We start from the raw sequence: 1,345 nt of genomic DNA on the forward strand, positions 1-1,345 counted from the left end.
ACATCAAATAATTTCTTTAAAATAACTCTAGTTAATCTAATTAGAGCAGACTTAGAAACACTGAATATTAATCTTATTTCCAAATAAACCACCTTTTTCTCAAAATGATGAAGGCAACAGGGCAGATATTACAAAACGGAAAATGTCAAGTAAATTCTGGGGTCTGGCAGATTCTCTGTAGAGAATCAGGCATCACTCTCCACTAAGGTTCAGCCTGGTCAACACAAGGATTTGTATCGTGGGAATATTGTTGTTATTTTTTTAATTTATTGCCAGTAAGACGTTTAACATTAGTTCTACCCACTTAACAAATTTTCAAGTGTATGATATATTATTGTTATGTGTGCAAACTTTGTTGCAGAGCAGAACACTGGAACTTTTTCCTCTTGTGTAACTCTCTTTCATTTTTGTCTCCTTTTTCTCACTGTCTTTCACTTACCTTTGCCTTCAACATCATCTCTATTTCCATTCTCCATTTTCCCAGCTCCAAAGACATAATTGGACATGTCCTTGCTTTAATCTTGTTAACTTTCATGTGTCATTTTCTATCTACCAAATTACTGATCATCATCCTGCCGTTCTCTCCTAAAGAGCGCAACAGCAGGTCAACAGCAAAAAATTACACTGAACTTACTTCTCACCACTCCAGGTCTATATAGGGAAAATTTCCACATATTCTAGGAGTATTCTGTTTCTCTCTCTTAGACCATGTACCACACTGTAGTATAATTACTTGTTTGCTCATAGTGAATGTCACCTCACTGACTTTTTACCTCTTTAAAGGCAAGAAATGTTTTCTTGAAATCCTCAAACTGAGCACAGTGCCTGACATATAGTATGTATTTAATAAGTGATGAATGAAGGTTGGGGGAGAGAGAGAAGAAGGAAGCAAAGGAAAAAAGGAAGGAAGGAGGAGGAAAACAGATAATTTGTTAGTTGGAGAATTCTAGTCATAAAAGAGAAGAATCTATACTAAATTTGTGGAAACCGATCATTCATATGCACTCTCACAACAAAATCCCTGTAACTACTCCTCAGCCTGGTCACTTGAAATAACCTGGCTAATTGGGGAGCATATCCTGAGTTGGGGGCAATGGGCCAGATTAAGCAGCTATTTGTTTTTTTAAAGTTTCCAAATTCTACAAATACAACCATCAACAACAAACATTAGGCCAAACTAACCAAACACAAGCAAATTTCATTTTGGTTACCAGGCAATTTCAGGGAAACTTTTGGTTTTGATTCCTCAGCTGAATTTCTCTATTTTTTAAATTTCTTTTTGTACATATAATGATTATCTTAATGACTGCTTTCTAGTAAATAATCCTTTGAAAAGTATTCTCTT

This window comes from Lipotes vexillifer, unplaced genomic scaffold (assembly GCF_000442215.2).
Source record: "Lipotes vexillifer unplaced genomic scaffold, Lipotes_vexillifer_v1.1 scaffold569, whole genome shotgun sequence".
NCBI classification, from domain to species: Eukaryota; Metazoa; Chordata; class Mammalia; order Artiodactyla; family Lipotidae; genus Lipotes; species Lipotes vexillifer.